The following is a 14,378-nucleotide window of genomic DNA, read 5'->3' as shown; positions in this document are numbered from 1 at the left end:
AGACAGAGGGCAGAATTGATTTTAGTGACACCCATCTGGAAGGCTCAGCCTTGGTTCCCTTTGGCAATGTTGATGTCCTGCGCTCCCCCTGTAGCGATTCCCCAGGACCCTCTACTCTTGTTAGATCCGGTGGGATCTCCCGATCCATTGATATGGAGGGAACAACTAAACCTCATGGCGTGGAGAATTTCCGGAGACGCTGGCAAATGCCAGGAGTTTCGGACAAGGCAATGTTCTTCTTGTCACAATCTTGGGCTCCTTCCACTCACAAACGATATCAATCCGCCTGGAAACGATGGCTGGATTGGTGCAATCAACGAGATATTGATCCCGTGTGGTCTTCCATTGTTATGATCGTCAATTTTCTTTCAGAATTAGCGACGCAAGGCCTAGCTTATAGAACTATTAAAATTTCAGATTGGCAATTTCAGCAGGGCATCCCCATATAGAAGGTAAACCGATTGGGCAACACCTGTTAGTGTGTAAGCTGTTGCGGGGAATTCGCATTGTGACCCCTCCTCAGCCCAAATATACGTTCCTGTGGGATGTCGATATTGTTTTAAAATTCTTAAAATTATGGCCGAACAATGAGGACCTTTCAGCGAAGTTTACTATTTTGCTTTGTTTGTTATCATGCCGCAGAGTGCCTGATGCGCGAGCTCTGGATTTAGCAGGTAGAGTATTTACTCCTTCGGGAGTCTTGTTTACTATTTCTAATCGTACTAAGACCTGTTCTAGAAGTGTTGCATACCCAGCTTTCCCTCACCATCAAAAGCTATGTATTGTAAAATGTTTAAAAGCTTATGAGGAACGTACTAGAGAAGTGCGTCAAAATTTTCAGGGTCAGTTGTTGATTTCCTTACAAAAACCCTTTGGTCCTGTTTCAGCAGCAACGTTAGCACGTTGGGTCCATTAGATCCTGCAAGAAGCTGGGATTGATAATGCGCAATTTGGGGCACATTCTGTCAGGGGAGCAATGGCATCTAAGTCATTCTCGTATGGTTCTTGTTTAGAGGACATTATGAGGGCGGCTGACTGGTCATCGGACTCTACATTTAAGGTATTTTATCATAAACCAAATGTAAATGTGGTGTCAAATGTTGTGACTCAGCTTTGAACTAGATAATCCGAAGCCTCCGGTCCTGACATAGAATACAACATTTTCTAGCTATCGCGTCAAGAATTTTCAATTCTATTAAGGACGCGGAGGCGAGGATTATCCCTCCCGTGGTTAAAATATCTGTTATATTTCTTATCTGGAAAATAGAAGTTTTGCGTACTACTTTAACTTTTCAATTGTAACATTCCCACCCTAATGATGTAGACCAAGGACTAAAATTCCATGAATATTATTATGGCTTGTTCCTTTGTTTCCTAGGTCCAGAAATCAAGGGTGTTTCGGTTGAAGTTCTAGGAGCCGGAATGGTGATGATTTCCCTCAAGACGCGGTGTCAACCCCGGAGTGACGTTGATTACAGGTTCAAGAGTGTCCAGTTCAGTTTCAAGTAATCTTTTGGTTTATTGCAAAGAAAGAGGAAGGACTATGCTGCAAAGGACAGTTATATGGACAGGTTACTGGTGATTTGTGGATTAGAACTACTGTGTTTATGGGAAATTTAGTTCTTTTGTTAAAATTCATTGGCTGCTGAGTTTTGCAGTTAATAGAGAGAAAAGCATAATCCTCGCCTCCGTGTCCTTAATAGAATTGAAAATTCTTGACGCAATAGCTAGAAATTGTTTTATTTTATTACAAGACCGGAGGCTCATATTATGCAGTCTTCTTGCTTTAATTTCAACAGCAGCCAAGAAGAAAAAACTACATTTCCCAAAAAAGTAAAAGTACAAAGTGACATCACAATGGGAATATCCAATAGGACGTCGAATAATATCTTAACTGCGAACAACAAGTTCTCTTTTCTTGCTGCTTGCAGTCAAGTACTACTATTCTTCTTTTAAACAAATTATTTATATATACATTTATTGCTTTTGTTTACTGTTTATATGTGTTTGCTTATCGCTCTAACTGTATTTCAATCTTTGTTTGCGCTCCCGCGCCACTTTGTTCTATTCAGGTCTTGCGTGTCTACGAACGGTCGTTTTTCACCGTTGTAGATGCGTGCATCCAGTGCTTTACCTTTCCCTCGTGTGTGGCAGTCAGCGCTTCACTCTGCTACAGAGTTGTGCTGTTTCCTCATACGGGCTCAACGCGTTTTGTTTTTTTCCGTATTGTCGGAGGCAGGAAACCTCTTCCCTGAGGTCAGCTCCCCCTGCAACAGGTTTTTCCTTCCAGGTACCGCCTCCTTTAGTCGTGTAGGCCTTTTCTTTGAGTGTTTCCTCATCCCACCCCTGTAGCCACTCCCTGCCTTCACAGGCTGATTGTTTAACGCCTTATTTGCCAGAACAAATTAGCTACTCCAGTTTTTCAGTTATAGCTTTGTTTTTTGTGTTGTTTAAATATATTTTCTTCCTTCAGTATGTCTGAAGAAGAGGATTCCCAATTCTTTAAGGAAACTTTAAAGTCCTTTATTAAGGATTCTGTTCAACAGGCAGTTTCTGTCTCCATGTTGGACATATCCAAAAATTTAGAAGCCTCTTTTTCCAAGATTATTTCTGCTACTGATGTGCCTACAATAAAAGGCAAGAAACGTGCGGCCACCCTTCCTGGGCCTTCGAAAGGCGTTTCTGTTTCTCTTGGTCCTCCCACCTGAGAGGTATCTAAATCAGGAACCCCTTCCTTTCCTCTCCACATTACCCACTTGAGAGACACTGATGATTATGATGACTCTCCTAGTCATACAGACGATATGGACGGATCTTCGGATCCATATCTTTATGGGCCTCTGGAGAAAAAGCGTAGAATTTCTCCTATTGATGGTGGTGCCGCTCACCCTGTGTCTCAGATCTTGGTAGATCACTCTGGTGAACCCATATTCGATCCTTCCTTCATGGTTGATCCAAACTCTAAGGAATGGTATCCTGCTGACCACGTGGCAGACTATGGGGGTCATTACAACCCTGGCGGTACAGGACCACCAGGGCTGAAATGACGGAAGCACCGTCAACAGGCTGGCGGTGCTTCCCTGGACATTACGCCGCGGTCGCACCGCCGGGGCCGGTGGTTTGCCGCCAGGAAAAGGCTGGTGGTATGGGGAGTCGCAGGCCCCTGGGGGCCCCTGCACTGCCATGCCACTGGCATGGGCAGTGTAGGGGCCCCCTGACAGGGCCCCATTCGGCTTTTCACTGTCTGCTGTGCAGACAGTGAAAAACGCAACGGGTGCAACTGCACCCGGCGCACGGCCGCAACACCGCCAGCTCCATTTGGAGCCGGCTCCTATGTTGCGGCCGAGATCCCCGCTGGGCCGGCGGGGATCTCCTAATGACCGTGGCCGCATTGGCGGCCGCCCGGCGGTCAGATCTTAGCGGGCGCCCGCCAAGGTCATAATGAGGGCCTTTGTCTTTTTTTATTTACACCACTCTCTGGACAAGGTTACCAGGAATAAACTCAAATCAGAGTGTCCCCGTCCCTCTTTACCCGACAATGTCACTGCTACCCCTGTGATTGACCCAAATATGCTCATGTTTTTTACAAAATTTGGGAAAGACCCCAAGAAAGGTGTGGATAGAGCCTGGTCGGGTTGCCAATATAAACGTTTGGATTTGGTGGGTCCTCTCACCAGGATTTTCAATTTGGCTGAGGAGGCCAAAATAGACAAATCTTCAGTAGACCCTGTGGTTCTTTCTAACTGGGTGCAACACGCCATTTGTATGCTTGGGAATGCGAGCACCCATTTGTCTATTGAAAGGAGGAAGAGTCTCCTTCTAAAGATCGATCCTAAACTGGCATCTTTGACCTCTAAAGATGAAGGCCCTTCGGCTAAAGGTTTGTTATTTGGAGACTCCTTCGCAAAGGAACTGGGCAAGTACGTCTCCACCTTCGTCACCCTGGACAAGGCTCATCTGTCTATCAAAAATATATTTTCGTCACAGATTTTTGCTAGGGCCGGCAAAGGCAGGAGTCGCTTTGCCGGCCGTTCCCTCAGAGGTCAATATACCAATCGAGACTCCTACAAACAGCAAAATCAACTTGATATCTATACAAGATACAAGCCTTGCTTCTACCCCCACCGTTCAAGAGGTCATCGGAACAGGGGTTATGTCAACAAAAGAGAACAGATTTCCAGTAAGTGTTTCCAATTCTGGCCTTCCTCCAGTATGAGGCAGACTGGCTTTGTTTCTAGATCCCTGGATAATTTAATCCATCCAAGATTACCTCTTATAGTTTAATCAACCCCCAAGTCAGTCCCTTTTTGCTCTTCCCCATGTTTTTTCCCAAGAGCTAAACCAACTTCTCCACAACGATGTCCAGTCGCTTCTCGCCAAACAAGCCATAGAACCAGTTTAGTTCGACTCTTTGGGTTTTCTCAGTACCATTTTCCTGGTCCAAAAGAAAAACCAGAAGTTTCAACTAGTTCTGAACCTCAAAAGATTCAACAATTTTGTGGTCTATCGACATTTCAAGATGGAGACTATCCTCCACCTCAGGGATATTTTACTACGAAACAACTGGTTGGTCAGATTAGACCTTCAAGATGCTTACCTCACGGTACCTATTCATCCCTCACACAGAAAATGTCTTCAATTTCAATGGCAAAACTCTTTTTACCAATTCAAGGTTCTTTCTTTCGGGCTCTCTTTGTCCCCTGGTGTTTCGCCAAGATTCTCAAGCCTGTAGCGGCCTTTCTCCGCTCTCATGGTGTCCGTGTGATTCTTTACCTAGACGATTTTCTCCTGATGGCACAAGACAAGGACCTTCTCCTTATTCATCTATGTTTTTTAGATCTTCTACTCAAGTTGGGATTCCTCATCAGCTTTCAGAAATCAGCCATCATTCCAACTCAAAAATTTGAATTTCTCGGTATTCTCATAGACACTACTCTTTCAATTCTTCAACTTCCCCAGCACAAGTGTCCTTAATCAAGAAAGAAATTCATCAATCTCTTTTCCTTCCTCACATCTCCCTCAGAACTCTAGCTCGTCTAGTGGTTCTTCTCGCTTCCTGTATTTAAGCTATTTTCCCAGGACCTCTGCACTATCATGCCCTCCAACATCTGAAGATACGCCATCTTCACAGGGGCCTTGCCTATTCAGATCCACCTGTTCTAGACGCTGAGTCCAAAGAGGAGCTTCTGTGGTGGCTGACTCATCTAGATGCCTGGAACGGAAGAACTATCTTCTCTGCCACCCCAGATCTTGTATTAGAATCCGATGCAAGTCAGACTGGTTTGGGGTGCAAGATGTGGTCATTTCTCGACTGGAGGCACATGGTCTCTGAAGGAGTCATTCTTGTACATAAACAGTTTAGAGAGGCTTGCAGGTTCCTTTCCCATCCGCTCCTTTACAAAGGACAGAGTAAGCACTATTCTTCCAGGATGGACAACTTAACCGCCGTCAGATATATCAACCATCTAGGAGGCACCAGGTCCAAGATTTTGTCTACCCTAGCAAAGCGTCTCTGGGAATATTGTCTTCCTCGACAAATTTCAGTCAGTGCAGTTTACCTGCCGGGCAATCTGAACACAGCGATTGGCAGTTGCACCCTTCAGTGTTCAATCGTCTTTTTGCCATCTTTGGCAACATGTCCATAGATCTTTTCGCTTCTCGCCTCAATTCCCACCTTCCTTCTTTTTTCATTTGGAGGCCAAATCTGCAGGCTCTTGCCACGGATGCTTTCCTTCAGATTTGGCCATCATCTCTTCTTTACACTTTTCCTCCCTTCCTTCTGATTCCTCGAGTCCTTGCACAAGGGCGCAGACAACAATCCACACAAGTTCTCATAACCCCATTTTGGCAAGCTCAGCCTTGGTATCCAACTTAATTTGCACTAACAACGGACCGTCCTGTCTGGCTTCATCATTTCCCCAATCTCCTCTTAGATCCCCAAGGTCGGCAACACCACTTGGTTCTCGACAACCCCTTGTTTCTTATTGCTTGGAGGATTTCGGGTCGTCCTGGAGAACCCCAGGAATTTCGGAGGAAGCTCTCAAACTCATCCAACAGTCCAGGGCCCCTGGTACCTCCAGGGCTTACAAATCGGCATGGGCCATTTGGTGCGGCTGGTGTATGGACAGGAATTCAGATCCCTTTTCAGCTGATGTAGTGTTGGTTGTGAACTTCCTGGCTTCCTTGGCCTCCCAGGGTAAGGCCTATTGCACTATCAATACTTACAGATCTGCCATCTCTGCTGAACATCATAGAGTCAATGGCAGACCGATTGGTGAACATTCTCTCATCTGTCAACTTTTAAAGGGAGTAAGATGTGTTTTTCCTCCATCTCCTAAATATAATGTAATGTGGGATGTTAATTTAGTGTTAGGAAATCATTATCCGGCCAAGCCGTAAAAAAATCTTCTCTCTTAAGCAGCTTTCTGCAAAATTGACTATGCTTTTATGTCTGATTTCCCTTAAACGAGTTTCGGATGTTAAAGCTTTGGATGTTACCTCCTTTTTCTTCGAACCTGAAAAGAAACACCAAGAGGAGAGAAGACGTACTAAAACTAACTTAGCATCTATTCATTACCCATTTTTTCCCTCTCAACCCAAATTGTGTGTGGAAATTGTCTAAAGAACAATGTGACTCGTACTGCAGATTTGAGATCACCCTCTGCCTCCCAATTACTTATTTATTTTCAGAAACCCCATAAACCTGTTTCTTCACCTACCCTAGCTCGTTGGGTCAAATGGATCATGTCCTTGGCTGGGATCAATGTAGATTCCTTTGGGGCCCATTCTGCCAGAGGGGCCAAGGCCTCTCGAGCTTTCTGGGCCGGATCCTCTTTACAGGATATTCTCAAGTCCGCAGACTGGTCTAATGAAAGCACATTTAGAACTTTTTACTGTAAACCGATTTCTCATGTTTCAGACTCGGTTATTGCTATGCTTTGAATATGCATAATATGAGCCTCCGGTCTTGTAATAAAATTGAGATTTTCCTAGCCTTGGTGTCTGAAAGGCTAGATTTTATTAAAGATACAGAGGCGAGTATTATCCCGCCACTCGATTAACCCTTCCCTATTCCTTTATTTCAGTTCCAACTCCCTGTTCCGGCGTTGGCTCTTCCTAATCAACATGATGTTCTTCCATCAAGACAAGATTCTTTCTTCAATGGCTCCCCTTCCTGTCTATGCTTGCCAGCTACAGGACTGCTTTATTGACATTCTTACGCTGATTTCTATTTTGTATGTGATTTTGTTGGTTACTTCTCCTCTTTAGTTCTCACATCAAGAAAAGGGTACTTGTTGTTCGCAGTTAAGATATTAATCGCTGTATTCAACGTCCTATTGGATATTCCCATTGTGATGTCACTTTGTAGTTTTACTTTTTTGGGAAAATGTAGTTTTGTCTTCTTGGGAGCTGTTGAATTTAAAGCAAGAAAAGACTGCATAATACTTGCCTCCGTGTCTTTAATAAAATCTAGCCTTTCAGACACCAAGGCTAGGAAAATCTCAACTGCAAAGCATAATTGTAGATCCTGTTTCTTTTCAATCTCTCCTTATTCTAGGGTTGCTAAGCCAGGCTGTTTGGGTGGTAATTATATGTGGCATTTGTCAACTTTAGTAATACTTTTGATAAAGTCAAGCAGCAATTGTTATGGCAATAACGAATACATGGGACGTCCGTAGTTTGTAGTATCACAACTATTGATAAATTGTATTTTGCAAATTGGTTAAAAGTTTTTTATTAGACTCTGGGTCACAATACGCTTCTAAAATTACAGTTTTAAATGGCTAAGTACAGTGATACATTTGATCTCCTTTGTTATTTTAATTATATTTGGCTGGTTTCGTGAACAGATTAAAAAGGTTAGTGCACACCCCCTGAAGTTGGGCTCTAAACCAGTATCATTGTTAATGTATTCGAATGACTTAATCAGGATGTCCCTTACTCTGATTGTTTTCCAAAGTCAGCTCGGAGTATTAGCAGTGTTCTCAGAAATTCATAACTTAATGGTTAACACAGGAGATACAGAAATCATGATTATGGGGCCATCACGTTTAAAATCTTGAAATCAGTGGTTCTAAATTGGACATTGTAAGGACATAGGGGGTCATTTCCACCCTGGCGGTCGGTGTTAAAGCGGCGGCCAACCCTCCAACAGGCTGGCGGTCCAAAAAATGGAATTCCAACCCTGGCGGGAACCGCCAACACAGCCCGCCACTTTAACACTCCGACCGCCACGGCGGTACAAACAAACAGCTCGGCGGTCACCGCCAACAGACAGGCGGGAGACAATGTACCGCCCACACTATCACGACCCACCAATCCGCCACCTTTTCCGGGGCGGTTGCCCCGCCGATAAAAGCACGGCGGAAACAGACTTTCCTAACGGAAAACGCTCACCTCTACACACTCCACGAGGAATCTGGACAGCATGGAACCGGAACTACACATCCTCCCAGCCATTGTCTTCCTGCTCCTCTACCAGGAGCACGAACGCCGGCGCAGACGACAACGGTGAGTACTGCACCTACGACACAGGGGAGGGGGGAGGCAAAAAATTACGGGGACACACATACGCCACACCCCCACCCTCACCCACTACAACACACACATCAATGCAGAGCAACACGTCAGAGTGACACCCCCCAAACCCCCTGGAAGAATGCAAAGACAAAATAAAATGATCATTAAAATTGAAGTATATTATAGCATATTTGAAGTTAAGTGAAATATGAAATATATAAATAAAATATATTACATAATCAACAATATATACATAGGTCAAAAGTCCGGTCCATATTGTCTATCATCCATTGTTCGTGGGCCAATGGGCCTAAACACATGGGCAAAGCCCACACACGAGACCCGATTCCATTGGGGAGAACACTGCAGGGGCATCAGATAGTAAAACTACAGGCACCTCAGGGGGAAGGGAAGGGGGGGCACCTCAGCCACATGAGTCCACGACGCCAGATCCACGAGGGGCCTCCATGCCCACTGTACCATCCTGGGGAGTGCAAAGCCACAGTCTCACAAGTCTCTACAGTGGGTGGGTTGCCCACTGGACCATCCTGGGGAGTGCAAAGCCACAGTCTCACAAGTCTCTACAGTGGGTGGGTTGCCCACTGATCCATCCTGGGGAGTGCAAAGCCACAGTCCATCAAGTGGATTACAGACTCCACTGGTTCTGGAGGAGGCATGGTGCCCAGAGTGCTTCGTGAAGCCCTGCCCGACACAGATCCGGCCCTGCCAATGGGCCAGCGGTGCTTGCGATGAAGGGCCCAGCAGAGCGGTTCAGAGACGGCGGTGCCCAGCGGAGCGGTGCTTGAGATGAAGGGCCCAGCGGAGCAGTGCTTGACAGGAAGGGCCCAGCGGAGCGGTGCTTGTCACAGCTGGGCCCAAGTTCAGCGGTGCTTGTCTTGAAGGGCCCAAGTTCAGCGGTGCTTGTCTTGAAGGGCCCAAGTTCAGCGGTGCTTGTCTTGAAGGGCCCAAGTTCAGCGGTGCTTGTCTTGAAGGGCCCAAGTTCAGCGGTGCTTGTCACGGCGGGGCCCAAGTTCAGCGGTGCTTGTCACAGCGGGGCCCAAGGTCAGCGGTGCTTGTCTTGAAGGGCCCAAGGTCAGCGGTGCTTGTCTTGAAGGGCTCAAGTTCAGCAGTGCTTGTCTTGAAGGGCCCAAGTTCAGCGGTGCTTGTCTTGAAGGGCCCAAGTTCAGCGGTGCTTGTCTTGAAGGGCCCAAGTTCAGCGGTGCTAGTCTTGAAGGGCCCAAGTTCAGCGGTGCTTGTCTTGAAGGGCCCAAGTTCAGCGGTGCTTGTCACGGCGGGGCCCAAGTTCAGCGGTGCTTGTCACGGCGGGGCCCAAGTTCAGCGGTGCTTGTCACGGTGGGGCCCTGTTCAGCGGTGCTTGTTACGGCGGGGCCCAAGTTCAGCAGTGCTTGTCACGGCGGGGCCCAAGTTCAGCAGTGCTTGTCACGGCGGGGCCCAAGTTCAGCGGTGCTTGTCACGGCGGGGCCCTGTTCAGCGGTGCTTGTCTTGAAGGGCCCAAGTTCAGCGGTGCTTGTCACGGCAGGGCCCAAGTTCAGCGGTGCTTGTCACGGCGGGGCAAAAGTTCAGCGCTGCTTGTCACGGCGGGCCCTGTTCAGCGGTGCTTGTCTTGAAGGGCCCAAGTTCAGCGGTGCTTGTCACGGCGGGGCCCAAGTTCAGCGGTGCTTGTCACGGCGGGGCCCAAGTTCAGCAGTGCTTGTCACGGCGGGGCCCAAGTTCAGCAGTGCTTGTCACGGCGGGGCCCTGTTCAGCAGTGCTTGTCACGGTGGGGCCCAAGTTCAGCGGTGCTTGTCACGGCGGGGCCCAAGTTCAGCGGTGCTTGTCACGGCGGGGCCCTGTTCAGCGGTGCTTGTCTTGAAGGGCCCAAGTTCAGCGGTGCTTGTCTTGAAGGGCCCAAGTTCAGCGGTGCTTGTCACGGCGGGCCCAAGTTCAGCGGTGCTTGTCACGGCGGGGCCCAAGTTCAGCGGTGCTTGTCACGGCGGGGCCCAAGTTCAGCGGTGCTTGTCACGGCGGGGCCCTGTTCAGCGGTGCTTGTCTTGAAGGGCCCAAGTTCAGCGGTGCTTGTCGCGGCGGGCCCAAGTTCAGCTGTGCTTGTCACGGCGGGGCTCAAGTTCAGCGGTGCTTGTCACGGCGGGGCCCAAGTTCAGCGGTGCTTGTCACGGCGGGGCCCAAGTTCAGCGGTGCTTGTCACGGCGGGGCCCTGTTCAGCGGTGCTTCACATTTGTACCCAGGGAACCAGATCGGGCCAATATTTTCCGCTCAGTCGCCATCCGACCTTTCGCTTGCGGGGCCCTCCTGTGCTGGAGTCCTGGGCCCGTGGGTGTCCTCCTTCACACCCGAAATGGGGCTGGTGGGGCCCTCCTGGGCAGCTCGCCTACTGCCGGACTTGTCCGCCCTGCTGCCCTTGCCCTCCTTCGCCGATTATCTGGGGCCCTTGCCTCCCTTTGTGGATGTGCCAGGTGACGGTGCCTGGGTAGTGTCCTTGGGGGCTGCCGTCTCTGGCCTCTCGCGCCGGCCCTTCTCTTTTTTAGTTTTTTTCCCAGAGGGTGGGCTGGCTGTCCCCTTGCTGCTGGCCGATGTTGCTGCCCTAGAAGCTGGTGGACTCCAATAGCCCTGGACAATGGTCCTTGTAGGTGCAGGGCTTGTTGTGGCTGAGGTGCTGTTTGGACTCTTACAAGATGGAGGGGGTGGGTCAGGTGATGCAAAGAGGTTAATTTTGGAGAGGAAAAACTTTTTAGGAGCAGTGGGAAGGGTAGGTGCAGTGGGTATGGGAGTGGAGGAAGAGGATGTGGTTGTAGGAGTGTGAAGTGTGCTGTCTTTGGGTGCAGGTGCTTGTGACGGAGGCTGTCGTGAGGTGGATGGCTGTTGGGTGGGTGGCTGCCTGCGTTTGTGTGGTTTGGAAGAGGGGGTGGCAGACACACTGGGAGAGGACACAGGGGACGTGTAAATGGCAGTGGGGGTGGTGTCTGCACGTGTGCAGAGTGTTCTGGTGGGTGTGCTGGTGATGGACGTACTGGCTGATGGTGGTGTGCATGCAGGTGTGAGTGGAGACGTCACAGGGAGGGAGGAGGGAGACGAGGAGGAGGGGGACACAGAGGAGGCAGTGGCTGTTGGCATGTCTGCATGTGGATGTTGCTTGGGTGAATGCTTGTGTGATCTGTGGTGCTTATGTCTGGATGAGCTGCCCTTGGGTGTTGATGTGTGTGCAGGCTGGTCTGTAGGTGTGTCTGGGATAGGCAGAGGAACAGGGGATTGGGACTGGGTGGAAGGAGTTGGAGGAGGGAGGCTGGAGACAGGGACAATGGCTGCCGTCAGTGCTGAGGCCAGTGCGTTGAACGATTGCTGATGGGCAGCCTGACCCGAATGAATGCCCTCCAGGTATGCATTGCTCCAGTGCACCTCCCTTTCTACACCCTGGATGGCATTCATAAGGGTAGACTGCCCAACAATGAGCGTCTGGAGGAGGTCAATGATCTCCTCACTGAGGGCAGCAGGGGTAACTGGGGCAGGGCCTGAGGTGCCTGGGGCGAAGGAGATGCCCGCCTTCCTGGCCGAGCGGGCACGGGGCGAGCGCTGAGGGGCTGCTTGGAGGGCGGAGCTGGTGCGCTGGGTGGCGGCTGTACCTCTTGTAGCGGTGGGCACGGATGTTGCCACCACCACAAGGGAGCTCCCTTCCGAGGACGTGTCTGTGTCGCTGACGTCTCCACGGGTCCCCGTTGTGGAGCTCCCCTCGCCCTCCGTCTCACTGGTGAACACGGAGTCGGTTGCATGGCCCTCCGGGGCCATGTGAGATGCAGCTCCCTCGTGCTCCGATGCCACTTCTCCTCCGCCTGATGATGCTAATGCACACATGAACAGGAAGACCACAACAAAAGGCGGGGGGGAGAAACAAAGACATGTTGAGTGCATGCATTGGCGACACCGTTGGCGGAGAGGACAGACACAGAAGCCCCCTGCACTACGCCGCGCACTCGGTGTACACTACTCAATTATTGTGACTTGGCCTACAAGCCTATGGACGACAAATGCACACATAGGTGACCCAGGGCCATGGATAGCTGTACTTAGCACCCTACAGAGGTGGGGGGCGGGGGCACAGGGCCATGAATTACGGAGGGGCCTAGCCTCCTGAAATCGCCCTGGCCTAGAGATAGCCACAGCCCTCCTCCCCCACCCAGACACCTCCACTGTGCACTAATATAGCAGAATTTGCTGGTACTCACCCCCTTGTGTCTGCTGTGATGTCCTCACGCGCCCATCCAAATCGGGGTAGGCCACCGCCAGGATCCGGGACATCAGGGGGGTCAATTGCCGTGTGGCACCCCTCCTAGGTTGGGAGGCCATCCCCAGCAGAGCCTCTGCGGTCTTTCTGCTCCCGCGGCGGATGTCCTCCCACCTCTTTCGGCAGTGGGTGCCCCGTCTGTTGTGGACCCCCAGGGTCCGGACGTCCTTGGCGATGGCACGCCAAATGTCGATCTTCTGATGGGCGCTGACCTATGTGACATGGACAGGGTGCGAAAAAAAAATCATCATTTTCTGCATGGTTGATGTGAGTGGCCCCCCCTCCCCAACCTTGCCATATGGCACATGCTCTCATCTGTCGTGCGATGCATGCCTCATTCGCACCCCTCCCCACCATCTTTCATTCACCCCACTCAACCCAGGCATTGGCCACAAAACATGGTCACAGTGTACTTACCTGTTGGTCTGGAGGACCGTAGAGTAGCGCATACTGGGGGAGGACCCCATCGACGAGTTTCTCCAATTCTTCTGAAGTGAAGGCAGGGGCCCTTTCCCCAGTCGCAGCAGCCATTGTCTCTTCCAGACTGAGGTCACAGCAGCACTTGCAGTATAGGTCCTCTCCTGTGGATGATCAGGTCTCGAGTGATTAAGCAGAAAGAAAATGGCGGTCACGGCCGCGGCGGTGCATACCGCGGCGGTGCGTACCGCCGGCGCACATCCTCATTGGCTCCTGAAACCCATAGGGTTCAATGTTAACCAATGCGGCTTTGCACCGCGGTCTTCGACCGCCTACCGCCACGGTGTGCCACACCAGCGCATTGACCTCACATCCCATTGTCACACTTCACAGGTCAGGCAGCCGCCATTTCAAGGGCCCACATGGCTTAATTTCTACTGCGTCACACAGGCCTAGGCCTTGCATTGCCACTCATACAAGCCATTCAATGCATAGAGAATTGTGTACTGTGCAAGCTGTGTGAACGTACCTGTGGTTTGCTTGACTCTGTGCTCCATGTTGTCCTTCCTAGGCACCATCCGCTGGGACTTGCGAGGAGATGGAGGAATCCTCCGGTGTACAGACCGCTGGTGGACCTGTCGACAATGGAAGAAAGACATGTCATACTGACATACAGACTTGACCGTGCCACTATACAGGAACTGTGTGCCCAGCTGGAGCCAGACCTGATGTCACCCATCCGCCAACCCACACGGATCCCCCCTCTAGTGCAGGTTCTGTCAGTACTCCATTTTTTGGCAAGTGGGTCGTTTCAAACAACAGTGGCCATTTCATCAGGGATGTCTCAGCCTATTTTTTCAAAGGTGTTGTCCAGAGTGTTGTCTGCCCTGATGAAATACATGCGGAGCTACATTGTTTTCCCTGAGGTGGGCGATTTGGCTACAGTGAAGGGTGATTTCTATACCCTTGGACATATTCCCAACATCATTGGTGCCATTGATGGGACCCATGTGGCTTTGGTTCCCCCCAGAGGAAGTGAACAGGTGTACAGGAACAGAAAAAGTTATCATTCGATGAATGTCCAGGTGGTCTGTTTGGCAGACCAGTACATCTCCCATGTAAATGCCAAGTTCCCTAGGTCAGT

This window comes from Pleurodeles waltl, chromosome 6 (assembly GCF_031143425.1).
Source record: "Pleurodeles waltl isolate 20211129_DDA chromosome 6, aPleWal1.hap1.20221129, whole genome shotgun sequence".
In the NCBI taxonomy this organism is placed as follows: Eukaryota; Metazoa; Chordata; class Amphibia; order Caudata; family Salamandridae; genus Pleurodeles; species Pleurodeles waltl.
Note: the sequence above shows the minus strand (reverse complement) of the source record.